The 27,955-nt window shown below is 34.9% G+C and overlaps 1 long non-coding RNA gene across 3 annotated transcripts; it reads right to left on the reverse strand.

Annotated features, from left to right (window-relative positions):
• Positions 1–8,469: 8,469 nt before the first annotated feature.
• LOC136069421 (uncharacterized) lies at positions 8,470–27,539 on the reverse strand. Of its 3 annotated transcripts, none has more exons than XR_010630660.1 (4): positions 26,759–27,538; positions 26,121–26,226; positions 25,942–26,021; positions 8,470–8,772 (listed from the first exon to the last, which is right to left on the reverse strand). It is a non-coding gene; the product is annotated as an uncharacterized LOC136069421 (long non-coding RNA). The 3 variants fall into 3 exon arrangements; XR_010630662.1 differs by having other exon boundaries at positions 27,200–27,524; XR_010630661.1 differs by lacking the exon at positions 8,470–8,772 and adding an exon at positions 23,294–25,183 and having other exon boundaries at positions 26,759–27,539.
• Between the last annotated feature and the right edge of the window lie 416 nt (positions 27,540–27,955).

The raw sequence follows: 27,955 nt of genomic DNA on the forward strand, positions 1-27,955 counted from the left end.
GACCACATGTATTCTTCTTTGACATTCTATCTTATCCAAAATCACACTCTACCTTTTTTGATTTTCTTAAGAAGAATTACATAACTATTCCCCATTGGTGCATTGATTGCTCTCATTTGCATATGATCAAACAATCTTAGACGACTCTTACTCATATTTCTTCAAATATAAGAGCCACACTATATTTAAACAAATTTCTTCATTTTGTATCTCATCATTCATTTTATTTCCACTTACCTATATTAACATTTTCATTTAGTTACATTCATTTTATGAACGAGTTGCTTTTTAAGCCTAACATGCAATGTGTTAGGCATTGAAAATGTAAAATCATGATACATAGAGAGGAAATTTCTCTGTGTCTGATGTACTTTTTGCACCCACCATGAGACATAATCTCATTTATATTTATCGGTCGGATGAACAAGGATTTGAGGTTCGTTTTCTTTTTGGAAAAGTGTCAATTAAGAATAGGCCTGTCCACGGGTCGGGTCGATTCAAGTTTGGGACTGAACCGAACTCGACCCGTTTGAGTCGGGTTGTTGGATCTTAGACCCGTATTCGACCGAATAGTCAGGTTGGATCCGGTGATTCGGGTAATCGAATGGGCAGGTCGGAGTTGTCGGTTAGGCAGTTTGGGCCATTAATGGGCTCAGTTTTTGGACTTCTGTAAAAAAAAATTTAGGTTCAACTTTTTCAGCCCAAATTAAGGAGTTTGGCAGTTTTAAAAATTATTTTGGTGTCAAATTAGTTGGGCCTCCGTTGTCCTTTTTTTTTTTTTTTTTTAATAGCCTTCAAGTAAATTTAAATTAAACTTAGAAATACATTGGGCCTTAAGAACAAAAACTTCCTGGAAAAAAATCCTCACCCCAGGTCACAAAATAAGCCAATTTTTACCACCTCTTAAGCATTAAATATCCTGGACTTCATACCCCACAACATCACAAAATAAACCTATTTTTACATCTGTTAAGCATCCACAGTTCACACATTGACCACAAAAACTAAAGAGCACAACACAAGTAACACCAAATCCTATTTTCACCACCTGTGACTTCTTAAACAACCACATTGACTACCCAAAAATTAACACAACAAATAACCTTGACAAAATAGCAAAACAATACACAAAACATCAAAACAATACACAAAACATCAAAACAATACACAAAACATGTGTATTTCCAACAACCACACAAAGGCAGCAGTAATTCAATGTTTCCAACAACCACACAAAGGCAGCAATAATTCAATGTTTCCACAAGGCAGTAAATCATAAAAAGGCAGTAACCTTGCTGGCTATACAATGTTCTCAGCAATATAATTAATTATAAATTATAAAATACCACAGGTCCCAAAAAAATAGCTTTCCCAAAGCATTAAATGACAAAGGGAGAACTAAGAGTTTGAGAGAGTGGTCTGTTCATTGCTTTTAAAGAGTGAAGATTGAAGATTGATGAAGTGATGAAGATTTGAGATTTCGTATGAAATTGGTGAAGAGACTGCAGAGATTAGACTTTAGAGTTGAGGATTTGGTGAAGAGATTTCAGGTTTTGAGGATTTGAGATTAACTATGAGAGAGAGAGAGAGAGAGAGAGAGAGAGAGAGAGAGAGAGAGCGTCTGAGTCTATTATGTCTGAGAGTGAGAGTCTGAGAGATATGAGATTGAGATTAGAGAGAGAGAGTGAGGTCTAAGCTGAGCTGAGGGTCTGAGGCCATGGATTTGGTGAGAGAGTGGTTAGGTGAAGATTGAAGAGAGATTGAGGCCGTTGATCTTGATTTGGTGAAGAATGAGAGAGATTCTGTGTGAGACTTGATCACTTGAAGCAATTGGGAACTTACTTGGGATATGAGATGAAGATTGAGATATCTAATCAAATATTTTACCTTTAATTGTGACTGTGGATTGTGATATTAGTTTAATTGTAACCATTGATTTTTAATTGCTAGGGCTATAGAGTTTATGATGTCTTTGTACTGTGCTAGGGCTGTAGAGTTTAATTATAGTCGTTGATTTGAAACTGAATTGATTTAGACGGTTGGATTTAAAATTGGGAATTTGTGCCGATTGATCAGGCTTCTATCCACTGCACGTTACCCACTGACCAAAGTTGAAGATGTGATGTGAGTGCTTGGCAGGTAGAGGCTGAGTGGAGAGGGAGACCAGTAACTTATAATTATAAGTTTATTTTATCAAATATTCGGTCGGGTCAGGTTATTCAGATTTTTTATTGTGTAACCCGAAACTCGAACCAAAGAATTGATTCCTCTTAAAACAGCACTCGTATCCGACCAATGCATGCACTTGGATTCACCCATGGACCTTCGGGTCGAGCAGATTTGGTTAGGCGGGTCAGATTACACGAGTTGCTAGACAGCCCTAATTAAGAAGCATGGTAGAATCTTAACATGGAAACTAAAACTAATGGATTGTATCATCTTAGTGTGCGTTTGGATAAATGAATTTTGCCAACTTATTTTACTATTCAGCTTATTTTTGCTACTATTCATGAGCTCTATTGCACTATTTGGTATTATTCATGGGCCCCACTGTACTATTTCAACTAACTTTTACCTTTACCTACAGTACTTTCAGCAAAATAAACGGTTTTCAAACAGACCCTTAATATTGCTTTGTTTGCTCAAACAGACCCTTAGTATTGCTTTATTTGCTAATAGTAATGGATACCAGTTGGTGATGTCACTTATTTTAATGTGAGTTGGTGATTCTTCTTCTACTTATAATGATGTTTGTTTACGTGTGGATGATTCTTGTATATAAAATAAAAAAAGGATGATTAGAATGAGATTTAATTTAGAATATAAATATATATTTTACTACTTAAGAACCCTTGCATATTTGATAATGAATTATTAGCTATTGTATGTGGTCCACAAAATATTAGATCTAGTAGATGTGAATGGAATATTTTGTTGCATTCATAGATGATTTTTTTTGTTATAGACAAATATATTTAATGTGTACAAATCTGAAGCTTTGAAAATTTTCAAGAATACAAAGATGGAGTTGAAAATGAGCTAGGAAGAAATATTAAGATATTATGATCAAATTGTAGGGAGATTAGAAGATTTATTAAAAGGCAACGGGATAATATATTAACTTACTGTACACAATACTAGAACAAAATAGCTAAAAGGCATAATAAAGCCCTATTAGACATTGTATGGTCACTATTTAAAGCCCAATATTTATTTCAAAAACATCTTGATAACCATAGTCACATGACCAAAATATCAAAAGTGGACGCATTAGTTTAGACAAAAAAAAAAAACAAAAAAAAAAAAAACAAAAACAAAAAGAAAAAGAAAAAAAACAAAAACAAAAACAAACTAGTTAATGGCAAGCAATTTTATATCTTTAACCAAAGATGCATTAGTACATTCTTTTTCTCAAGAAGTAAATTAAGAAAGCGTTACAGGAAAAAAAGAAAGGCTAAAAATTGTTCTGGCAATAAGTATCGTAGCAAGTTGCAGCATTGTCGTACACTTGATTCATATTTGCCACATTGAGAATGCCCATGAGAATCTATTTGAAAGAACTTAGATCTTATATGTAAATAATCAAACCCAATTTTATGCTCCATTATTAAATAATGAAGTTCAAACATAATGTGTAATCATTGTGCATAGAAAAATGTGAAGTTCCCGTAATAGTTACAAGAATAATCAAATTTACATGATGTTTTTTTCTTAGTGTTTTATTTAAAATTTTAAATAATATATTACATATAAAGGGGACAAAATTGGCCTATACCATTTCTGGGCAAAATAAGTAGCATTCTACCCCCTTTTTCAAACTAATTAGGTAAATACTCTTCTTTTGAAACTCGACTTACTCAAAATCGAGTTAAAAAAAAAAAAAAAAAAAAAAATTTAAAGCCCTATAGTAACGTTTTTAAGAACCTATAGTGACGTTTTAAAGACCTATAATAGCGTTTTGTAACTCAAGCTCTATGAAATCGAGTTATATGTAATCTTTTTACGTATAACTCAAGTTCATGGAGCTCGAATTACAAAACGCCACTATAGGTCCTTAAAAACATCACTATAGGTTCTTAAAAACATTACTATAAGGCTTAACTTGATTTAGAGAAAGTTGAGTTTCAAAAGAGGGATATTTCCCTCATTAGTTTGAAAAATGAGGCAAAATGTTACTTATTTTGCCTGAAAATGGTAAAGGCCAATTTTGTCCCATATAAAGGTCAAAAGGAAGGAGTTAGGGGCAATTGTTGCCCATTTGGGGAGTTCTCTGATTTCTTCTTGGATCAAAGATGAATTCAAATCCTTTAGCCCATCTTAATGGGATTTTTTGAAGGCATTGGGCCTATCTTCACAAATATCATTAAAATAAAATTGTTAAACATCACTTTTTTCATTTATCAATAATTACTTACCATATTAGCAGTTTGTAAATTTTTTGTAAAAAAATTTGTATTTTTAGCATTTTACTATTAGAGTTACTGAGGAATAAAAAGGATTTCTATTTGGTGATGGGTTGCTAGATTCGTGGGAGCAGTTTTTTTTGTGGTGCTCTTTGGAGAATTTGGTGGGTATATATATTTTTAAAATATATATACGGGTGGGTCAACGGGTTGGGCTATTGGGCTAGCCCAGCCCGACCCGTCCCGTTAACTAGTTAATAGCCCATTATGCCCAGTCCATTGTACCCTTGGGCCAAGTAAAAATGGGCCGGGCCATCCTGACCCGGCCCGTTGACGACCCTTGAGATAGGCCAACGGGCTGGACTACTGGGCTAGCCCACCGGGTGCCCATGAGCATAAAAACTAGCCCACGGCCTAACCCACTGGGCTAGTGGGTTACCCATTGGCCTCAATAACAACGGGCCGGGCTGCCCATTAGCCCAATGGGCTGCCGAGTTTTTGGGTCGGGCCGTGAGCCATGGGCTATTTGATGACCCTTAGTATATATCAATTAAGTTACATGGTTTTTGGAATTTGCATCTCATGTATTTCAGTTTTGGAAAATGTAATTTAATCAACATCTACAATTTGATATGACATTAAATATGATGTTATCACATTTACTACATGATAAATAGATTTATGAATTATTTTCGTTTTCTATTTTAAAAATTAACGTATCAATTATTTTATAAAAATAGTAAAATTTATATTCGTTATGGTATCAAGTTTTCCATGAAACTAAAAATGCTTTAAGGAGTGCATTATTTATCTTTATATATTATTTGAGAAAAGTTAATGGATGAGCTAAAGATATTTTTTATGGGAAAAGAGAAAAAATATTTAATATTTTGATAGTTTTTTTAATTTCTCATTAAAATGATACCAAAACTTTCTTAAAATGGTTTATTAATAATTGCCCCAACATGACTCATATTACATCTATAATGATATACTGATTACTAAGTATTACGAAGGTAGCAACAACTGCACTACTGATCATTAGAAGGTAACATTCATGCAATTACAAATTATTGTTTAGTATGTCTTAGCAAAAAACAAAAAAAAAAACAAAAAACAAAAAAATCAAGAAGCCTTTAATTTTTTCATTTTTTGATAATTAACTGAGAAAAGACTTTATTTAAACACAAATGGAGTATAAAACAAAAGGAAATTCTAGGGCTTCTCGTTCTCAATAACATTTGCAAGAAAGAAGCCTTTATTGAAAACAAGAGTTGAGACACCACACATGACACATCCATTTAAAAGATTGCTTTGAAAAAGCAAATTTCTGGCTTCGCAATATTTAAAATGTTCATCAGCAGACTCGCAGAGGTTTGAACTTGAACATGGGGATCATCATCAGCTTGCACTACAACTAAGACAATCAGAATGGACATTGTTATCATCGCAACTCTCTTCATATAATTTCCATTCATGACTTCTTCTTCTTCTTCTTCTTTTTTTCTTTTTTTTTTTTCCTTTATAGAAATTTTCCTTTTTGGTTTTCAAGATGAGCTAAGGCTGTCATTTCTTAGATCTTAATCATTTATGGTGCATGAAATATAGGGTAATTTAAATGTGTAATAATTTAATTTGGAAAAGCCATTTATTCTTATAAAGATGTATAATATTTTAATTTTGAAAGCTATTTATTCCTATAAAGAGTTTTTATTTGCTCAATTTAAAAAAAAAAAATTAGTTGCTTGAAATGGTGAGTATGATGAAGCATGATGGTGTTTGAGTTGGTACTGGACCATTTAAGAAAAAATAATTTGAAAGAAAGATGTGCTGCTTACGAGAAAGTACGAAAGAGAAATAATGGACAAAAATGACATTTTGAAATCGCCAAAGACAAGGTCAGTTTACATTTGTATTTTCTTCTTGAATTGGAGAGGTTTGTTTTTGGTGGGCTTGGGTGAAAAATAGCCCGGACCACCAATATTCCCCTCCCTTTTCCTTGTACCAACTAATTACAATTTGTGTTTTTTCTCTAATTTTCCCATCTCCTTTTCGCTTCACCCTCTTTTCACCTCCAACCAATGAACCAAACACATACTTAGGTATAATGAGTTTTTGTAAGGCATACTGTCACAATTACTATTTTACATTTGACAAAAGCTTTTGCTACTTAAATGCATTTTTGGATACTAGTAAGGTAAAAATGTGATCTTAGTTTTAATTTTAAAAAAGTGGCATTGAAATAAATTATACTTGAAACCTATTCTAAAGCACTCATGTTGTGGTTCCTCAAAAAAAAAACACACTCATGATTTGATTTCTAATGGAATTCCATGGAAAACTGTGTTCGCTTTCACCATTTGGGCTCTATGGAAACACAGAAACAGAGTAGTCTTTGAAAACACTAATCTTAATGCCAACCTTCATAGTATAAGCACAAGGCAAGCAATTCACTATTTCCTCTATACTGAAAAATTTTTGAGAACCAGAAGATTTAGGACAAATGCAGGTTAAGTGGAGTAAGCCCAGGGAGGGATGGTGCTTCTCTAGGGATCCCAGGGAAAGTTGGGGGAGGAGGATTAATTCGTGAATACTGGGGAGCATGGTTGAAAGGTTTCAGTTGAGGCATTGGCTTTACTACAAGTGTAAGGCTAAGTTTTGGGCCCTTAGAGATGGCTTGCTATTGGTAGTCCAGATGGGGATCCTCTATTTAGAAGTTGAACTTGATGCAAGATCTGTTGTGAATATTGTTTAGTCTAGCTCGATGCCTAACAGAGCTTACTCACCCCTTCTAAATGATTGTAGGTCCCTACTCACTAGATTCCAGCAGGTGCAAGTGAACCATATTTTTCAAGAAGCAGATAGTTGCGCGGATGCGTTAGCTAAGAGGGGGTGCTTGCAGCAGGAAACTTTTGTGTTGTTTAACAACCTCCCATCGCTTGATATTTCTTCTTTTGAATCTAATGATGCCAGTGGTGTGTACTATGTAAGGCACTATGCCAATACTATGCTTTTACTGGCGCTATAGCCCACCAATACTATGCCTTTATTGGCGCTGTAGCCTGTAGCTCTTTTCTTTAATGAAGCTCCTTTTCACCCCAAAAAAAAAAAAAAAAAAAAAAAAACTAGGACGTCTATTCAAATATGATAAGTGTAAATTGACATATGTATTTTATTATTAGGAGGACCAAGAATAGAAATTAGAAGTTGTGAACGGCCACAAGGGTCAATCGGAGGGCATACTTGAATGTTAACATAACTTAAAGAGTAAATAAGGTTTTTAAAGTTTAACCCTTCTGTAATTTTTATTTTTATTTTTTGTTGAAAATAACCTTCTTATACTTAAGTGAATATCAGACACATAATACAAAAACTTGATAAAATGTTGGTTTTGAATTTTCGTTGTATGTCATCACCAAGTCATTTATCAAAACACGTTGACTGTGCAATATTTAACAAAGCTTTAGGAGCACAGTCAAGAGCCTCTTTTAGCAACAGACCTATTCACTTTAATAATTTTGCAAAGTTAAAAACTATTTACCAGTGTAGAAATATCATACAAAAGAGGAGCAATTTCATTTCTAGTGTCTTCTCTGAATTCCAAAAGCTATATCAAAGCCAACGATTATGTGCAAAAGAAAATGTCTATACATCTCACTTTCAGTAAGTTTTCTTAAAGAAAGCATCATTGGCCAATTTTTTGACAACCAAATTGAACCCTGCCTACACACAGAACCAACCTAACCCATAACATCCAGAACATTGCAGCATCACAAAGTGTATCNTTCGAATCCCCCCTAACTATCAAGTAATTAAAAAAAGAAAAGAAAGATATATATATATATATATATATGAGATTTTATGACTTATACATTCATTCCTATGAAAATCACCAACAATATTCATGTCTAGTGTGTGGATAATCATATGTGACGTGATTAAGCGAGCAGACACACGCAAGTCTTACTTTAGTTCATGTGTTTTGAGCAAAAAACAGATGCATAAATGTGTCTAATAAAGCTGCAAAACTTTTTAGATCGTAAGCATTCAGTAAACAACAGAAGGCTAAAGTTAAATGCCATTGTATAACAGAGGGGCTGAGCGTGAATTTTCTGTGTTAATTCATGCTGATTCAGCAATATGTTTTGGACTAGGTACAGTATCACTCAATTCACAGCCCTTGGTTTCAAAAGGGAATGGCACTACAAAAATCCATGAAAAGATTAAAATCTCAAAAAGAACAATGGATGCTGTTTGATGACAATCGTGTACAAAAACCCACTGCCACAAGCGGACATAAAATTCCACCAATTCTTCCAGCTGAGCTTGCAATTCTGATGCCTGTCGTTCGAACTGAGGTTGGGTATATCTACATTTCAGTGAAATAATATAAACATTAAATTCTTGCCACTAATTGAAACACTTTCAACAATAAACATGATAAGTAACACTAACAAACAAGATTAAAGATACAAAGAATCTAACATATTTGTCAACTGCCCATGACTCAATTTTCATAAGAATGTCACTTCCATAGGTTAAAACAATGAGATAAGACAAATTAAAAGTTAAAAAGTTGTGAAGACCTTAAAGCATCTGGATGATATTGGATCCAAATGAAGATTTCAGATGCAATCATCAGAATTCCACAAACAAAAGTAGATGAAATGAGGTAACTTAATGAGATCCATAACAAAAAGAGTGATGTAAGGGCTACTTGATTTATAGGAAAATGGTAATATGCAGTGTTATGCAGGCAGAGACAACATAAAAGATAAACATTTGTTATGCCATATAGCAAGGAAAGCAAAGATAAACATTTCCCACGAATATCTTTAAAGATTTTTATTTTTTATTTTTTTTAGGTAAAGTTATTAGTAAAGAACATTAAATGAATGGGGCATTCAGAGAATCGAACTTGAGACCTCTCGCACCCAAAGCGAGAATCATACCACTAGACCAAATGCCCATTTTTAAAGACTGTTATTATAAAAATAAAAATAAAGAAATAAGTGAAAAGAATATGCTCCTTGTTCCACATTTGAGTGGATGTATTATATGTCCCTCATATTATAATGGGTAATGATTATGACGCACTGGTTATTCTACACACATCAATCATTATACACAAAATGTTACATGATTTCAATTAAAATTGTGAAATGAAAACACGATTTTACCATTTTCACAATTTTGACTAAAATTGTGTTTTTTCACAGCAAGTCAGTGCATGTACAGAGTGTGCAATGAAGAGTTTGTAACAACACTTAGCCTATTTTAACTTCTCATGCACCCCTTTGACATAACTCACAAAAAAGAAAAAAGACGTTCTATATACACGTGTCACTCTCCAGTTAAAGCATACCATGACAACCTCATCTCTTCCATGACTATTCACTACAAAACAATACACACACACACATATATATATATAATGCTAAGTGGTGTTGAAATTGCCTTGGTCCTTCCATTGCCTTCTAAAGACGCATAAATCACATCAAACATTGGAATTTAGACAACCCCATCTCTGACAAAGACTCAAAACAAAGACCTTGACAAAATCAATTCAAGCAAAAAAATTAGAAAGTCATATAGATAGATAAATCCCACTGGAGAAAAACACAACCACTAATAATAAGAGTACTAGCAATAACAAAAACAAATGTGGTAATTCAACTTCAAAGTTAGTTCCTAAACTTTAGCTCATGAACGATTTTAGTTAGTCCCTAAAATTAAAATTAATTCAAAGACTTGAAGTGATCGATTTTAGTCCCTACCAAACTTAAATTGATGTAATTTAGTCCTAATGAAGCGGTAACATGTTAGTTTTTAGTTTGACCAAGTTATTAGAGGGACTAAACTCTCACTCATGAACTAAACTATAAGGGTTTTTTTTTTTTTTTTTTCCAAGCAGATTGTACACATTTATCTGGTTTTGCAGGTAAATGTCAACCAACCACTAGCAGGTATTTGTCTCCATCTTCTCTCGGTATTCTTCTGGATCTTGTTCCAGACGTAGCTCCCTTGCTCTCTGCTCCTTCAAATCTTTCATTGTTATAATCCGCTCTTTCAACACCAAAGAAATTTTCTGCTTTAACCATTCATAATCTACTTCTTCTAGATCCACCTCCTCCATATCTACCCAGATGATTGATACCTCCAAATCCAATGCTCTCTTCCCCTTAAAATCTTTCATTGTACTAAACAGCTCTTCCAACACAAAAGGAATTTTCTTCAGCTTTAGCCTTTCATAATCTATTTCTTCTAAATCCAGCTCTTCCATATCTACCTCTACCCGAATTGATCCCTTTTTCAATGATTTCACTAGTTCCTCCAGCAGGACTTTCTCCAATGCATCATTCACATGCGAGTGAAAAGTTTAGTCAACCGTCTCCATCCACTCTCCATCAAGCGGCTTAGGTGTTCTCAAAACATAAGTATCCCAAGGCATGCAAACGCAGAACTTGAGTTCATTAGAGTCGGCTCCCATTATAAAACGTTCGTAAGTCCTCACAAAGTATTTTGTGGGCCTATCTTCTTCTGATTTTGCTATTTCCATGGAAATAAGATACTTGCTCATGAAAGCACCAAGGATAGTCCAAGTGGCGCCAACAACCCTCACAAGTTTGTAAGACAAATCAAATTGCAAAACAACAATAATATTTCTAAGAAACACATAATAAATAAAATTAACCAACCAACAGAACAGAACAGCAACTCTAACAAAAAGCTAAATAAACCTGATTAAGCTAATTAGAATATAACAAATTAATTAAACATAAATTCAGATTCTACAAATAAACATGTAAATTAATTAATTACTTAGCGCTAATTAAATGAATAGTTCTTCATTGGACAAAAAGAAAAAGAAAAGAGAGAAGAATTCGATTACATTACCTTGTTATTCCAATAATCGAGAGTGGATTGAGCAACTATTCGAGTGTTTGGAGCCCCAAATGTCCCTTTACCTCCAATCGGGTTCCCAAAACATGCCTCCAAAAGTTTGTGACCTTTGTCGTCAACCGTGTCCATCGGCGTTGCCCACATGTGTCGACGACCTTTGACGTGAGCCGTCTTCCCCATGTGGCGGCGACCTTCGACATCAGCCATCGTCCACAAGTGGCCGCCTTCGTCTTCAACATTCACCAATGACATCGGCCTAGAGCTCCAATCATAACTTGGCTTGAGGATGTCGAAGTGCTTCAGCCTAGAGTCAATCGGATTCATGAAAATCAATCTTCTACATGTTTCTTAAATTACAGTAAGCGGTACAAAGGTAGCAGGGAAGTTGAGGAAATACTAGATAACATCAAAAGGCTTCTAAAAGCTGGAAAGTTTCCACACGGTCTGGTTTATCCTACCAGAGTTCCTAGAGCAGTGGAGCATATTCCTGGACCTTCAATTCAGGGTCAAAACAACAGCATCAAAAGTTTTAGAAACAACTATGAGGCTATTGTCTGATGATAGATTTCAGAGGATTGGTATTTGGGGACTGGGAGGAGTAGGCAAGACTACTATGGTAAGAACTCTCAACAATGAGCTCAAGAGTACTTCAAGGAACAATTTTGGCGACATCATTTGGGTTACCATTTCCAAGAATTTGGACATGAAACGGTTAAAAACACAAATAGCTCTGAGATTGAATTTGGAGACGAATCCACATAGTTCTGCTGTTCATCTATTAAACCTTCTGCTCGCCAATGCAGTACTAATTCAATTGAGAAGTCCTTAGGAAACAAAGAGCAGTATAGGAAACAAGATTTTGTGTTGTTACCTTGTAATGAGTCGTAACTCCACTTCAAAGGATTATAGACCTCATCCTCAATGCCTTCTACAGAAGGCATTGACCTTTGCAACTCTTTTAAGGCATCTTCTCATAGCTCAACCTTTGTCTTTCTTCTCATAGTAGCTCCCACTATGATGATGGCTAGAGGTAATCTGCAACATTCTCTTGCAATTGCTTCTGCAAATGGTTTAGTTCCTTCCAAATGAGCCACATCTCCTGCCTTTTGACTAAACAATTGCCAAGCTTCTTCATCATTTAAAACATCAACTTTAACTTCCACACCGGTCATCATTTTCCTACAAACTTCCATAAATCGAGTTGTCAATATGATTTTAGAACCTTTATGAACATCAGGCTGTGGAACACCCAAACTGTCCAAATCAAGTTTCTGCCAAACATCATCTAGAATGAGTAGATATTTTTCCTCATTCATAAGTCTTTGTTGAAGTCTAAGGGCCATTCTCTCCACACTTTCTTCCATTTTCGTCTCCAAATTCAATCTTAGAGCTATTTGTGTTTGTAACCGTTTCATGTCCAAATTCTTGGAAACGGTAACCTAAATGATGTCGCCAAAATTGTTCCTTGAAGTACTCTTGAGCTCGTTGTTGAGAGTTCTTACCATAGTAGTCTTGCCTACTCCTCCCAGTCCCCAAATACCAATCCCCTGAAATCTATCATCAGACAATAGCCTCATAGTTTTTTCTAAAACTTTTGATGCTGTTGTTTGACCTTGAATTGAAGGTCCAAGAATATGCTCCACTGCTCTGGGAACTCTAGTAGTTTTAGAAGCATTTTGATGTTATCTAGTATTTCCTCAACTTCCCTGCTACCTTTGTACCGCTTACTGAAATTTAAGAAACATGAAGAAGGCTGATTTTCATGAATCCAATTGACTCTAGGCTGAAGCACTTCAACATCCTCAAGCCAAGTTATGACTGGAGCTCTAGGCCGATGTCGTTGGTGAATGTTAAAGATGAAGGTGGCCACCTATGGACGACGGCTGACGTCGAAGGTCGCCACCACATGGGGACGACGGCTCACGTCAAAGGTCGTTGGCACGTGGGCGATGCCGATGGACACGGTTGACGACGAAGGTCACAAACTTTTGGAGGCATGTTTTGGGAATCCAATTGGAGGTAAAGGGACATCTGGGGCTACAAACCACCCAACACTCGAATAGTTGCTCAATCCACTCTCGATTATTGGAATAACAAGGTAATGTAATCGAATTCTTCTCTCTTTCCTTTTTCTTTTTGTCCAATGAAGAACTATTCATTTAATTAGCGCTGAGTAATTAATTAATTTACATGTTTATTTGTAGAATCTGAATTTATGTTTAATTAATTTGTTATATTCTAATTAGCTTAATTAGTTTTATTTAGTTTTTTGTTAGGGTTGCTGTTCTGTTTTGTTGGTTGGTTAATTTTATTTATTATGCGTTTCTTAGAAATATTATTGTTGTTTTGCAATTTGATTTGTCTTACAAACTTGTGAGGGTTGTTGGCGCCACTTGGACTATCCTTGGCGCTTTCAGGAGCAAGTATCTTATTTCCATGGAAATAGCAAAATCAGAAGAAGATAAGCCCACGAAATACTTTGTGAGGACTTACGAACGTTTTATAATGGGAGCCGACTCTAACGAACTCAAGTTTTGCGTTTGCGTGCCTTGGGATACTTATGTTTTGAGAACACCTACGCCGTTTGATGGAGAGTGGATGGAGACAGTTGACTTGACTTTTCACTTGCATGTGAATGACGCATTGGAGAAAGTCCTACTGGAGGAACTAGTGAAATCATTGAAGAAGGGATCAATTCGGGTAGAGGTAGATATGGAAGAGCTAGATTTAGAAGAAATAGATTATGAAAGGCTAAAGCTGAAGAAAATTCTTTTTGTGTTGGAAGAGTAGTTTAGTACAATGAAAGATTTTAAGGGGAAGAGAGGATTGGATTTGGAGGGATCAATCATCTGAGTAGATATGGAAGAGGTGGATCTAGAAGAAGTAGATTATGAAGGGCTAAAGCAGAAAATTTCTTTGGTGTTGAAAGAGCGGATTATAACAATGAAAGATTTGAAGGAGTAGAGAACAAGGGAGCTACATCTGGAACAAGATCTAGAAGAATACCGAGAGAAGATGGAGACAAATACCTGCTAGTGGTTGGTTGACATTTACCTGGAAAACCAGATAAATGTGTACAATCTGCTTGGGAAAAAAAAAAAAAAACCTTATAGTTTAGTTCATGAGTGAGAGTTTAGTCCCTTTAATAGCTTGGTAAAACTAAAAACTAACATGTTACCGCTTCATTAGGACTAAATTACATCAATTTAAGTTTGGTAGGGACTAAAATTGATCACTTCAAGTCTTTGAATTAATTTTAATTTTAGGGACTAAATAAAATCGTTAATGAGCTAAAGTTTAGGAACAAACTTTGAAGTTGAATTACCACATTTGTTTTTGTTGGTAGTGGTGTTTTTGTTATTGCTAGTACTCTTATTATTAGTGGTTGTGTTTTCTCTCGTGGGATTTTTCTATCTATGTGACTTTCTAATTTTTTTGCTTGAATTGATTTTGTCAAGGTCTTTGTTTTGAGTCTTTGTCAGAGATGGGGTTGTCTAAATTCCAATGTTTGATGTGATTTATGTGTCTTTAGAAGGCAATGGAAGGACCAAGGCAATATCAACACCACTTAGCATTATATATACATGTGTTGTTTTGTAGTGAATAATCATGCAAGAGATGAGGTTGTCATGGTATGCTTTAACTGGAGAGTGACACACGTGGTCTGGGTGGCCATATTTGGGTATGTTGATGTGGGCCATGTGGCTTGCATTGCCAAACCCAAACAGGCACAACTGATTTCCACACGACCTACTGTAAAAAACAATAACAGAACCCAGGAAACAACTCAACAATCCTTCACTACTATGAGAAATCAGCCTAATATGGTTAAGAGAAATGGGGTTTTTGAGCTCTCAAACCCACAAATTCAAAGGAGTACACAAAGTTGGCTGAATACTTTACAATAAAACAAAAAGTATGCAACAACCATTCTTCAAAAGCATGAAAGATTACCACTTTGGAAAGCCCAAAAAAGAGAACTTCAGAATAATCAAAGCATCCAAAGTCCCCAAATATATTCACCAACACAATACTTCACCTAACAAACAACCAAAAACTTGGAAGCCAGAACATCAAAAGACTGGTCCTCCTTCCAATGAAAGTCATAAACACAATAATGCTTAGCAAAGAACAAATTTTTAACCACTCATAGCTTAGCTAAAGCATTAAATGACTGAAATGTACCATACAAAGTGAGTCACTTTTAGAGATCTAACTAAAGCAAAAATGGAGCATTTTTCTTACCAATGTTCCTCCTTGATTCACAATGTAGGCTCAGCAGAAACTACCCCATCCAAAGATTCAATCTTTTTAGCAACAAGGTCACTTCCTTGCAAAGTTCAGACTTTAGAGCTTTGAACAATCTGATACCAACAAGTCCCACATGGATTACAGCAACAAAAACAAACCCATGAAGAAACAAGAAATGGGTCTCTTACTTTGGCAGGTAAATTCTGTGTGGCGGTGGTGGAGGTTTGGCGTGAAGGAAGAAAGAAAGCAGAGGAATGGCGTGAGCTTGCAGAGGAAGCTATGAGCGTGTGAGCATGAAATGTTTTTTTTTTTTTTTTTTTTTTTTTGAGGTTATATTTTCTAATGATCAGAAATGCAGTTGTTGCTACGTTTGTTTTACTATGCTTCTAAAATCACCACTTATGTAAATAGCAATGGGAAAAGGTGATCTTAATTCTTAAAGCAGCCCAAAGGTTTTATTTCGTTCAAATATAGCCATATACATGCTCCTTTCTTTGAATTGAACATATCAGAAACGAAAAAAAAAAACCGTAATGAAGTTTGTGTAATTCGCAACTCTAGCTTTCTGTATGAGAAAAGAAGGTTCATTTTTGTTCGTGGCCCCGACAGTGCCTGGGGGTTAGCAAATAACTAAAATTTGTAACGAAACAAATTTGTACTGTCTTGGACTCTGCCATTTGCTCTCTCTCTTTAACTTCTCCCTGAATCTCAAACTCTTTTTGTAACATTTCAGTAAGCCCAAAAAAAAAAAAAAAAAAAAAAAAAAACAGCAGAAGTGTAAAGTCAGATTTTTAATGAACACACGTGCCTCCCAACCACTCCCACCAACCCCACCCATTCCCACCACTCATTTTCACTGATCTTTTATTCTCTTGACCGGCTCCTCACTTCTCCTCTCTTTTCTTTGTTTTTCTTCATTTCATTTTCGGTAGACCACTCCTCCTCACTCCTTCAAACTCTCCCGCCGGTGCCTCCATATTATTATTTCCACCATCATTTTCCGGCATGACCACTGGAAAAATCTTTAAGAACCCCTAAGCATCATCATCACTTTTATTTGAGGTAAAATTTGCTGATCTTTTTTGTAGGTTTACACTTTTGCTTGAGGTTATTTTTATTTAAGCTTTAATAATGATACCTAGATGATTTATGAGCATTGTAAGTGATATTTATGTGTTTTTATGTATGAGTTTTGTATTGGTAGAATTATTTGATGAGTGGGTTTATAGTTTGTGCTAATGATGATTACCTAAGATTTATGTATGGTGAAAAATTTGGGAGTTTTGGTTATAACATATGATAGTTGGTAAATCTAATTTTTCTATTGTCATTGGGTTTATTTGGAGTTAGTTAAAGTTCTAAATTTTTTGTCTTTGAGAATATTTTGATTTTGCTTTCACGGGTCTCTTAATGATATAATATAAATTTTATGAAAGTTAGTCATGATGTTAGAGATGATATTGAATGGGTTAAATTTATAAATTGGAGTCTATGCCTTGTGAATTAATTTGTTGAGAAACTTTAGAAAATGAATATGTTATTGATGGGGTTAAATGCTAGACTTGCCTAATTAAGTGCATATTTGACTATTCTTAAATTGTAACTAGATACAATTTTAAGCTTTATGCTTGTTGTGTTAGGTTTGCTTAATATTGTTGAGATTCTAGCTAATCTCTTTTGGAGTTTGGAGAATTAAGCTTTTGCGGTTGTGAGGTAAGTAGCTTTTTAATGGGATTTTGAAAAATAACCATATTATATAAATGTTTTTGGGTTAGACACGCTTTTAGAAACTACCTATGAAAACTATATTTTTCTAAAAACTATAGTGTCTTAACCTTAATATATATATATATGTTTATATATGAAAATGCATCATATTTGATATTGCATTTAGAAAATGCATGATTTAATCTTTGATAAGAAAATCATTGATTTTATGGTATATTGAAAAATTTAAAGATACTTATCTTGTCTTGCATTATTTGGTAAATTGATAGAAAATCTCTTGACAAGAATGAAGTTGAAAACTTTACAAACTTTGTAGAAGTTAGATTATTTAAGATTTTCTGAAACTATCTGGATATGAATTATGTGTTTCAAAGTAATGTAACTTGTGAGTTTATGTGGTTTTAACATTATGCCATGTGTGATTTTCCGGTGATCACCCGATTTGGTCTCCATAGTCATTGTGACAATGGAATCAAATCAAGGTTAGTGCCCTTTCACTTTGGATGACGTGTTCTTCCCTGATGTCCATGGGAGGAAGAGATTCCTTGATTATATGTGGGTGAGACTGCTGCCCATGGGCCAAGAGTCTGCATACCAAAGAGGACAATTTTGTGATAAATTACTGTATGTTAAATTTTATGACTTTGGAAATTATATTGTTAGTGCTCACAGATCATAGTATATAGTTTCAAAATATCTACTTTGAGAAACTTTGTGTTTCATTTTTAATCATTCTTGTCATATTATTATTATTATTGAAAATGAAACTTGTATTTTCTCCACCCCCATTTATTATGCTACTTACTAGGCTTTAGCTCATCTCAATCTTTTACAGTCTTATAGATTAATTAGCTATATCATGGGAATAGAGCTTGCATTATTGATAATGATTGGAGTTTTATGCTGAATTGGGAGACTTACATTACTAATGGTTGGTGATTTGATCTAGTTGTTTTGAAGGGAGCTTGCAGTAGTTAATTTTATTAGAAGTTGGGCTCTTGAGGCTTGTTAGCCCAAGAGTTTTGTTGGGATTGCATATTTTAGAGAACTTTGGGACTTTCCATTTAAATCATCAGAGTTTTGTAGTATATTCATGTATTATGTGAAGGCACATGATTTTTAGTTATTGTTCGTAAATGTGTTATAGAGCTTTGACTTGTAATGTGAAGATTTTAGTATGGTTATATATTCTTATCATGTGGAAAAGAAGGGAAAAGAAAGATCTCTTATAGTTTGATTTGCCAAAAATGAAAAATCTACAAGTACCCTTGGGATGTATTTCTCATGCCTTGGACCCTTTTGGGTTTGGGGTGTGACACTTTTGGCTGACGAGAGTAAGAGACACGCACAGAGAAACAGAAAGACAACCTTTGTTGTAGGCTTGTGTTTAGTCAAGCCAACTAGTCACTAGCCAGCCTATCCAAAACATGTCATTCTGATTTTCACATTTGCCCCTCATGTTGAGGTTAGTATCCAAATCTCAAACCATAATTAGCAATTAGCATTTGGTTCGGCTCCCTATTTCAGGATAAGGCTCTATTTTATTTACTTATTTATAGAGAAGAGTCCAAAAATACTCTCATATAAATTTGACTGACTCTCTTAGGTTTTTATTTTGAGAAAACATTGGGTCCGGAACTGGCATAAAACCAATGTTTTACGCCAGCCAATGAAACCACGCCACGTCAAAGTTCACATGCTCACAGCTTAAAGAAACAATATAACCTCAAAAAAAAAAAAAAAANTTTTTTTTTTTTTTTTTTTTTTTGTCCAAGGGATCCCTCAAACCATGGGTATTGTTTCCTTCTTCTGGGATGGAAGCCCCTCGAGATCCTGGAGATGGGATATTCTAACTCATCATATCCCCAGGTTCTTCCAGGATCTCTTCCTGAGCTATCATGTAAGATGGTGGTCCGGGATCCTTTTGTAGGCTACATTACGGTCCCACGTGCCTTCATAAGTAAAATTCTGCCTTCCCTCCAGGGTTCTTTTTCTTCAGGGATAGGAACCCCTCGGGATCCTAGAGATGGGAGCCCCCCAGGATCCTAACAATAGGATATTCTTTAGCTGAATCCGATTTATCATAAAGTATATTTTCCACAAACTTTACTTTGTGCTGAATGAAAGGACCTGGATTGGCAATGACTTTTGTGGACTTCCCATTCAATCCATTTTTCATGTACTAGTGGTACATTGAGAGGATTAGGCAATACTTGTGATGTTATGGTTGGCCTTTAGAGCTAGTTGTAGGTTTCCTTCAGTGGTCTCTGTATCTCCTCCAAATCTTGTTATTTCCATAGGTGAGCCCAATTGTTGAGCTACAAGAAATGATAGATGTACTGTATAGTTGTTAAGCTTTCAATAATGTTGATTTTGCTGCTGACTTGCAATGTAGTGTTTCTATTAATTTTCTTCAAAATATATTCAAAACCCATCACACAATAGGCTTTAGCCCCCAGGGCATGAGGTAGTTGTTGAACCATGCTTGATCCACCTTCTCTTGACGCTATTGTGGAACTTCTATCAATTTTTTTTTTTTATGCCTCCATTTTTTTTTAATAACCATTTAACTTTGTTGGATCCATGGAAGTACTTTAACTTTGTTGGAACCAAATAATTGTTCCACTTTGCTAGAATCAGAAAACTATTCCATCAAGGAACAACTCGAATTTTTTATGGAACCAAAGAACTACTTCATTTTGCTAGAACCATGGTTGGAACCAAGGAACTACTCAACTTCTTTGAAATCAAGGAGCTACTCTATTTTTCTTGGATTTGTGTCTAGACCTAGGGAACAACTCAGTTATTTTATTTTATTTTTTTTACTGGAATCTAGGATCTCATTTGGAATCAAGGATCTCCTCAGCTTTATTGGGATCAAGGATCTCCTAGGCTTTACTTCCTGGAGTCAAGGATCTCCTAGGCTTTGCTAGAATCGAGGGTGTACTCAACCTTGTTGGAATAAAGGATCTCCTCAAGTTTGTTGGGATCAAAGATCTCCCAGGCTTTTCTTCCTAGAGTCAAGGATCTCCTAGGCTTTGCTAGGATCATGGAACTACTCCATTTTGCCAAATCTGTGGGAGGAGCCAAGGAAACTTGTCCATTTTGTTAACCTGTGCCATATGATATTATCATCAAGTTATTGTAAAATTATTTAGCCCCACAACGTGAGGTGATTGTTTTGCTATGTAATTTACATTTCATCAAGCCTCCTTGATTCACTTACTTCTCTTTCTTTTCTTTTTTTTCTTTTTTTTTTCTTTTTAACCAAATGAAACAATATCATAAATTTTTTTAAAAGAAAATACATTAGCTCCCAAATGTGGGGCAATTGCTTTATTATGTAGCTCATACAATCTTCATTTTATCAATTATTTTTTTATTTTATTTGCTCACTTCTCCATTTTTTTTTATACCAGTGAGACAATGTTATGATTGTTTAAATATTATTACATGACCCCTCTTACTCCATTTTTGTAAAGAGTAGAATCCTCATGAGAAACAAGATTTTGCTTCTTATAGTTGAGTTTAATATTTATTTTCAACTTTTTGGTTGTACTCTATAGGTTGGCTGTACTCTTAAAATACCTTTAGTATTAGTTAAGTTTTTATGAGACTAGTGAGTTGCCTTTGGAGACCAATGGTACAAAGTAGTTTCACACCACCAATACCTTATTTAACCATCTTCAAGTTTTGGACTTCAAAGTTTAGGACTAAAATAACTACATAAATGCTAATCAAACTGACCAGCTTTCTTCTCATCACTCCCTCCTACCCTTTCTATTGCTCAGGGTGTGGAGTCATCAGTTGCCAATCCCATACCATGTTAAAAACATTGTGAACTTTTGATCAATGTCAAAACCATTTAGCAACATGGTCTCAACCACCAATAAGCTGAAATAAAACAATATTGCAGTACCCCATCTCTAACACAAGGTTGAAGAATAAGTTGAGCTGAGCTAAGGGCTTGGCCACCAGAGATTCCAAGTCCTTGTGGAGCAAAGAGGGTCGAACCATTCAGCTTTTGGCCCTGATTGGTCCCAATCCAATCCTACATTTTTCAGTACTTTTGTACCTTATAAGAAGAAAGGGGCAAAAAAAAAAGAGGGCATGCCTTTCATTGTCAAACTAGATAATTTGTCCCTTGAATCATTTTTTATTTTTATTTTTTATACTTCTTCTCAATAGTATAAAGGAATTATCCAAGCCAAAATAATTTTTAAAATAAACATGAGTTTTTTGTTAAAAGAAAAAATTAATTTTTTTTTTATTCTTTTTCGAAACTAATTAATTCAGCTAGGCAGTTATCTTTTATGAATATCTTTAAATGAGGTCCATTTAATTTGAGGATGAGTAAGACAACTTAACTTATCTATGATTCTATATTGTGTAGAACAAGAGTCTAATTCTATTACTAAACAATACAATGCTTTTGCTTTCATACAGCATAGTGATAGCTATCCATTTGAAAACCATATACTTCAGTCCATTATGTTCAAAATATAAAATGGAGAAAATAATGATGCATAAAACTTATCTTGTGTTGGGAAGTTCCCCAAAATTCCATATAGAGTCCCATGGTAAAACGTTCGTTGGAGGAACTCGCACTTTTGGGATCTTGATGATGAATGCACTAAGAGGAACTTTCCTTCCTCTAGGTGTTTCCTAGCTTTGGAGCCATGCTTGCGAAGGGACTGCTTTTTCCCTCTCATTTTTTCCCAGTCCCCAACGGAGTCGCCAAAATGTGAGAGTGCTTTTTTCTTAACACACAGGCCTAAGTAGAGACAAGGATCCCAGGCCAAATATTTGTTGTTTGGTGGACTGGGTTTGGTTCACCACAGCTAAATGGAGGCTGATTATGAACCAAGTTGTGTGCAAGTTACATAAATCTCCTCAAGGCAAAAATGCGATTCCTCCTAAGCATAAAATACCATTATAAGTGTTTTAGTGTCATAAAATGACCATTTACGCTTACAAAATAAGTAAAATAAGTACTCATAATATTCACAATGAGAAAGAGATTGAAATAGAATATTTAAGGCTTATCTTTTATTGTATAAACATTTAAAAGAGTTCCTTCACTTGGTACCCCAGGCGTATTGTCGTGGGATCTCAGGCATACTGTCATGGGATCCCGGGGCGTACTAGGCCTGTAAGAACCTAAAATGCTGGTTCTCTAAACTATATGATCTTTCTTCATGTTTATTATGTAATAGAGTTTTGTCCTTTCCCTATACCTCTATAGGTGCTACATAAATCACACTATACAATACGCATATCTTCAAATAATTGTTAGTTTCTTAGATTAGGATATACATTTTAATACATATACATATACGTAAATGAATTTCATGAGAATGATTCAACCACGAGGATCCTGGCCCCAATTCTCACAGACTTAGTGCTTTCGCACTAGACTTGTGGGATCTAGAACTCAAGTCCGAGTGGCTTTGCTTCGGCATTGCCTTCCAAGATAGTTAGGTGAGAATGATTTTTGTGGGAGAGAGTGATATCTGATGTGTGCATACTTTGGCATATGTTTCTTTGGAAGCTAAGTGTGTCCAAGGCCCAAGTTGAAGTGAGGACCCCTGTGAGAAGACTCAGCTTTTGGCTGAGTAAAAGGAAAACTAGCAAGCAAGAATACATGTACTAAATAGCAAAAAAAAAAAAAAAAAAAAAAAAAAAAAAAAAAAAAAAAAAAAAAAAAAAAAAACACTTAGAAGGAAGAGTAGTAGCCTTTGTCAAGATTTAAAAAGTAAAAAAAAAAAGGTGGGTTTTCATTCAAACATTTAACATCATTATTCAATAATCTTTTTATTTTTTGATAAGTAAATAGTTCATTAAAAGTCAAAAGAAAAAGTGATTATGATTTACACAATAAAGCCTAATAGTTCAATTTTATCAAAATGAAGTCTCAAAATAATAAAATAAATCAAACTAACAAGTATTTTTTTCACTCAAATAACAAATAATTCAATCTAGCAAATTTAACAGACGTATTTTTTTAAAATTAATGTGTAAGTTGGGTTAGTTTACATTTTACAGAAGTGAAAAATTTTGCAACCAATCCAACTGAACGAAGCTCTAAAAACAATACAACCAAACATGGCCATTAGCTAATAAAAAACCAACGCAAAGAATCAAGTTGAAATGGTGAGTTGAATATACACTTGTAAAAACTTGGTACCCCACTCATGAATTGTTCATATTTCTAACTTCATATCGACCAAGCCTAAAAGCGAAAAAGAAAATGAAAAATGTTACAACCCGGGAAAAAAAGGTTGCCAAATTTAGTATTGTTTTAACACCTTGTTTTACATTTAAGCCACGATACAAGGAATAATAAATGTTATGCTTAAGATTTTAGATTTACAACTTTGAGTTTTATATATAATTTTTAATAAATTTAGATTTAGATTAGGTGATTTCAACTCAAACATGTCTTTTCCCATTATATATAAGTGCACAAAAAACATAGATCGAAGTGGACCAAAATGAACCGAAGTGATCCGAATGGACCAAATTGGACCAAATAGACTGAATCGGAACTAGGTGGACCAAATAGGACTGAACTGGACAAACTAGACCGAATAAGACTGAGTATAACGAAAGTGGACAATCGAAGTGGATAGAATGGACCGAATAGAATCAAAGAGGACAAAATGGACTAAATAAGACCAAATTGGACTAAATTACCGAAAGAGGATGGTGGTGGATCAAAGTGAACAGAATGGACAAGATAGGACCATTGTGGACCGAATAGGACCAAATAGAATCAAAGTAGACAAAATGGAGTGAATAGGACTAAAGTGGATAGAATGGACCAAATAGGACTGATATGGATAGAATAGGACTAATGTGGCCAAATAGAGCAAATGTAAACTGAATGGACTGAATTGGACCGAATAAGTATATTAAAAATAATTATATAGTATAATTATATTAAAAATAATTATACATTCTCACTAATATGAGAGAGAGAGAGTCAATTATGGTACCATCAGTAGTTAATTCTCTAATTTTTTTAATTTATACATTCATCATTACAATTCTATTTAGTGGAAAGGAGTCTTATACTTTCAGTTGCCCTTATAAAAAAAGGAAATGCCTTTATTTAATATTTATTGGAAATCCTATGAAAATGGTCATTATATTTGATTGTATAATATGATTGGGTTCCACTTTTAAAATGGTGGGATTCCTAGTCAGAGAGAACTGGCCCACTTCGTTCAACCCCTTTTAAGGTTTAAGAATGATGATAAGGCCTTTAGGGGAGACGTCTTTGATTATGCCCATTTTCTTGTTCCTGGTCTATGTAGTAAAATAATACAAGTCTTTCTATTGATATATTGGCATTTCAATCAATGTCATCAATACACTACTGGCTTGCTTGGTGGAACAGTGCAATGATACACTAGTCCTTTTATTATTTCTTAAAGGGTTGTAATAGGTCCTTTGACAGGCATGTGTTTCTGCTTCTCTAGGGCGCTGGAGCTTTTGTAAGAGATTCTTTTAGGGTAGGCATGAAGTTTTATCAGACTCAAACACTAAAAACATTTTGGATGTAGACATGCATGAATCAGCATGATGCATGTCAAAGTCCTAATCTTAGCTATACCAATAAGTATGGGTTCAATTAATTAGAGACTCCTAACTTCCCCATCCTTGTGGAAAAAGACCATCAAAATCTTCACATTGGCTGGAGTATGATAGTAGTTGGAAGTATTGGGTAGCTTTTTACACCCATCCAGCAGGTACTTCCACCTTAAACCTTGAAAATTCAAGTTTCATGGGTTGTGGAAGGTTGATACGAAGAGAATTCTCTGCCTGGGTGGTAGTAACTCTTGTTGTCTTTTGTTGTTGCCTCCTTAGTTCTACTTCATTCACTTTCTATAGTACTGTATCAAAGAAAAAAATCTATAGACTGAGTAATTGGACTTCGTTGTTGGTGGACTTCATGTATGGGTTTCTGAAATGACAAAAATACATTTGTTCTGTGAATGGGGCATTGTTAATTCACGTGACCCTATGTTTTGGAATTCTCTCTTGTTTTAAAAAGAAAGAGAGGTCCCAACTCAAGTTCAATATTATTCATGAAGATCATACATGTACTTCTTCTCTAAAGTTAAGACCTATAAAACACTTAATCAGCTATACAGTTTGATAGATACTCTTAATTCTGAACTACATAATACATAACTACAAGAGCCTTTAAGGCACTACATAGACTAAGTCTTGATCATCAAAGACACTGTCCTATATCTATGCATTCGTTAATGCTTTTATATTTCCACTTATGAATCCAATAATTTCCAAATAAGGCAAAGCAGTAAGCTAATAAAAAAAATATATAGTAAGAAAACATAATGACTTTATTCAGACAAAAAGCCTTTAAAATGGCAGCTATCAGCTGTCTCAAAAGTTTTCATTGACAAGACAATAGATTAATTCAGTTTGACAATCTAAACCTTATACTGCTATAAACAAACTAAGTGTACTGATTTGGTAGAAATTTTTTTCCAATATTTGTTGCTAAACTGAAATATACACCAATTTTTCGAATTCAAACGCATTACACACTTATTAAGCAGGGAAAAAAAGGTTTGCTAGCCACTAGCTTTAACAGTGCTCAAGTTAAATGGAGTAAACAACTTACCACACTGCCAACTGAAGTGCCCAATATTTCTGTAGTTAGCTGCTCAAATTCTGCATGGCGGTCACTGAAAGTAGTGCTCTCTGCAAACAAGGGGGAAATGAAGAGAACAAAAGATCATTTTATAGCATCAACTAATATCTAAGCTTAAATTTTTAGATTTATTTTAGTGTCAAACAAACCTGTGGGGCAAACAAATGTAAAGTCCAGTGGGTAGAAAAAGAGAATCACGTATTTCTCCCAATGTATTCAGATAGTCTCAAATCACATACGTAGACAAAGCAAAACCTCAAAAAACAAAAATAACATTATAAGTAGTTTTGAATCAAAAACCCATAGAAATACATAATCAAGCTCTCTTCATCACCCACCACTATCAATCCAAGAAAATATTAGTCAAAAACAGTAAATAAACATCTGGGAAAGGGACTGCACAACATGCACAGATAGAAAAAGCGTAACATCATTTCAATTTTTCTAACACATATTTTCACAAACATCTTCTATGCATTTTCAAAATCAACATTAAAATAAAACATAACAATGAGCTATTGCCAATTGCCAAACCCAAACCACAACAGTAACAACTTCTCATCCCTGTGCAGGCCCAGATTGATTTTCAATGAAGCATTATAATATTTTGATTTTTTATTTATTTGTTTCCCTAAGTGATTGATTGAGGAATGGATAAACGTTGAATCTTAAAAAACAAAACCAAAGGTTAAATTCATTGTTTCTAAGCTTCCTGGAGGGATAGCTAAGTAACGTAACTTACATTTATGAAAAAAAAAAAAAAAGAAAAAAAAGATAAGTGACTTACATGTGTTTGTAGAAGATAGTAAAGGGATAACAACCGATTGAATAATAGAGCCCCCTCATAAGAAGATCTTAGACCCTAAACATCACAATGAAATTCTTTGACCTCTCTCCGCAAAAATAACACCTCACCCCAACAACGAAAATCACCATTATCTGCTGATAACCGCAATCTAGGGATTTTATTCCCAATTTGTGTCGATTAAATAAATTTTAGTTCTTCTGTTACTAGTTCAGGTCACTTAATAAACAAATCCCAGAAACCCACGCACCCAAATCTCTCAAACAAAACCAAAAATTAAAAAAAGCTTTGACTTTTGAAATACCCACATCCCCAAATGCAAAGATGATGAACTAAAAAGCCAAAAACACAGACACACACAAAATGAAACCAAATATACTGAGAGAGAGAGAGAGAGAGAGAGAGACAGAGAGAGAGACTCACGGTGGCGTTCGATGATTGCGAAGGGATCGAAAGAATCCAAACGACGCCGGTGGTTTGGAAGAGAGTGTCGGAGGGAGGGATCTGGTGGAGGTCAGCGGAGATGGTGGTGGAGGAGATGAGGGAACGAAGGAAGATCTGCTCTGATGGAGGGTGATGGGTTGAGATCGGACTTCAGATCGATGGAGGCTATGTGTGATAGGAGAGGCAAGGGGTGAAAAGGTTTATAGTTTAGTTTTTATATAATTCCTGAAGCCCCGTTTTTAAACTGCGGCTTTAAGGGCCATCTGAGGCCGCGTTTAATAAACGGGGCCACTTCCTAAAACTAAAGCCGCGTTTTATACACGCGGCTACAGAAAAAACTTAAAGCCGCATGATAAAACGCGGCTTTAGGCAAGCTGGAGCTGCATTTTTTAAACACGGTCTTAGTTAAGATTAAAAAAAAAAAAAAAAAAAGGCAGGTCCTATAGCCCCGTTTTTAGACCCATTCCATGGCCCTTAAAGAGCAACAACACTAGCTAGTTAGGCAACAATGCCAGACTCAAAACATTTAGAACCCCTAAAGAGGCTAACAGCAACACCAAGGTCAAGCAGAAACAAGAGCTGATCATGAGACACCACACGAACACATCCATTTAATGAGCATATTGAAAGGGTTTTTTGCAATTTGTTAGAGCTTTTCCTTGGCAATCTACAGCTTCTTCATAAAACTTTGGGAACACTTTTGCACCATTGCAACTAGTTTTCATCTCCTCCTGA

This window comes from Quercus suber, unplaced genomic scaffold (genome assembly GCF_002906115.3).
Source record: "Quercus suber isolate HL8 unplaced genomic scaffold, Cork oak 2.0 scaffold_169, whole genome shotgun sequence".
In the NCBI taxonomy this organism is placed as follows: domain Eukaryota; kingdom Viridiplantae; phylum Streptophyta; class Magnoliopsida; order Fagales; family Fagaceae; genus Quercus; species Quercus suber.